The sequence below is a fragment of the Stigmatopora argus genome, unplaced genomic scaffold (genome assembly GCF_051989625.1).
Source record: "Stigmatopora argus isolate UIUO_Sarg unplaced genomic scaffold, RoL_Sarg_1.0 HiC_scaffold_257, whole genome shotgun sequence".
Lineage (NCBI taxonomy): Eukaryota > Metazoa > Chordata > Actinopteri > Syngnathiformes > Syngnathidae > Stigmatopora > Stigmatopora argus.
Genome location: NW_027520237.1, coordinates 1 through 2500, shown reverse-complemented (window position 1 = coordinate 2500; position 2500 = coordinate 1).

The following is a 2500-nucleotide window of genomic DNA, read 5'->3' as shown; positions in this document are numbered from 1 at the left end:
CGTTCTTAAAGCCCCCTTAAAGTTTTGTAAAACATGGGTAAACTTGTTAAAAATAAAATGGGCATAATGTTTAAAATCAACCCCCAGGAAAAGTGTTTGGAAAAACCCCCTTAAAGTTTTGAAAAACATGGGTAAAGTTGTTTTAAATAAACAGGCCAAAATGTTAAAAATCAACCCAGGAAAAGTGTTTGAAAAGCCCCCTTAAAGTTTTGAAAAACATGGGTAAAGTTGTTAAAAATAAAATGGGCAAAATGTTTAAAATCAACCCAGGAAAAGTGTTTGAAAAGCCCCCTTAAAGTTTTGAAAAGTATGGGTAAACTTGTTAAAAATAAAAAGGGCAAAATGTTAAAAATCAACCCAGGAAAAGTGTTTGAAAAGCAGGGTAAAAGTTTTGCAAAATACTGATGAAAATGTTTAAATTGTACCCAGGAATAGCGTTCTTAAAGCCCCCTTAAAGTTTTGTAAAACATGGGTAAACTTGTTAAAAATAAAATGGGCATAATGTTTAAAATCAACCCAGGAAAAGTGTTTGGAAAAACCCCCTTAAAGTTTTGAAAAACATGGGTAAAGTTGTTTTAAATAAACAGGCCAAAATGTTAAAAATCAACCCAGGAAAAGTGTTTGAAAAGCCCCCTTAAAGTTTTGAAAAACATGGGTAAAGTTGTTTTAAATAAACAGGCCAAAATGTTTAAAATCAACCCAGGAAAAGTGTTTGAAAAGCCCCCTTAAAGTTTTGTAAAACATGGGTAAACTTGTTAAAAATAAAGGGCAACATGTTTTAAATCAACCCAGGAATAGTGCATCTAAAGCCCGCACAAAGTTTTGAAAAACGTGGGTAAAGTTGTTAAAAATAAACAGGCCAAAATGTTAAAAATCAACCCAGGAAAAGTGTTTGAAAAGCCCGCAGAAAGTTTTGTAAAACATGGGTAAAGTTGTTAAAAATAAACAGGCCAAAATGTTTTAAATCAACCCAGGAATAGTGCATCTAAAGCCCGCAGAAGATTTGTAAAACGTGGGTAAACTTGTTAAAATAAAAAGGGCAAAATGTTTAAAATCAACCCAGGAATAGTGCATCTAAAGCTTGCACAAAGTTTTGAAAAACGTGGGTAAACTTGTTAAAATAAAAAGGCCAAAATGTTTAAAATCAACCCAGGAATAGTGCATCTAAAGCCCGCACAAAGTTTTGAAAAACGTGGGTAAACTTGTTAAAAATAAAAAGGGCAAAATGTTTAAAATCAACCCAGGAATAGTGCATCTAAAGCCCGCAGAAGAGTTGTAAAACGTGGGTAAACTTGTTAAAAATAAAAAGGGCAAAATGTTTAAAATCAACCCAGGAATAGTGCATCTAAAGCCCGCAGAAGAGTTGTAAAACGTGGGTAAACTTGTTAAAATAAAAAGGGCAAAATGTTTTAAATCAACCCAGGAATAGTGCATCTAAAGCTTGCACAAAGTTTTGAAAAACGTGGGTAAACTTGTTAAAAATAAAGGGCAACATGTTTAAAATCAACCCAGGAATAGTGCATCTAAAGCCCGCAGAAGATTTGTAAAACGTGGGTAAACTTGTTAAAAATAATAAGGGCAATTTTTTTTTAATCAACCCAGGAATAGTGCATCTAAAGCCCGCAGAAGATTTGTAAAACGTGGGTAAACTTGTTAAAAATAAACAGGGCAAAATGTTTTAAATCAACCCAGGCAAAGTGCTTGAAAAGCCGGCAAGAAATGTCGACCGCACCTGACCCGAATGCAGTACTGAAGTTTGTCCGCCAGACGGCGAAAATGAGCAAGGTCCATCAACCAGGCCGGGTAAACGGCGGGAGTAACTATGACTCTCTTAAGGTACCGGGAAATGGTTAAAATGTGCAGAAAAGTGTTTCCAAAAGCGTAGTGATGGTTTTTAAACCATGAAATACAAATACTGGAGCTTTTCCACACATTAATATCGGGCACTGAGGGTGATTTTCCCGGGGGGGGGGAGACAGCTATAAAGGTCGGCGCGACGACGACGACCATTGGCGAAAGTGCCAAAATTTCACTAAAATGGGTTAAAATCAGCACTTATGGATGAAATAGAATTACTGGAGCTTACTGGAGCTTATCAGACATGACTACCAGGCTCTTGGGGTGATTTTCCAGGGGGAAAGACAGCCATAAACGTCGGCACGCGACCAAATACGACGACATACGACCATTCTCAAAAGTGCCTAAAATGAAATAAAATCAGCACTTATGGATGAAATAGAGTTACTGGAGCTTATCAGACATGACTACTGGGCTCTGGGGGTGATTTTCCTGGGTAAAAGACAGCCATAAACGTCGGCGCGACGACCGTTCGCCAAAGGCCCAAAAATTCACTAAAATGGGTTAAAATCAGCACTTATGGATGAAATAAAAAATACTGGAGCTTACTGGAGCTTATCAGACATGACTACCAGGCACTGGGGGTGATTTCCCCTGGGTAAAGACAGCCATAAACGTCGGCACGCGACCAAATACGACGACA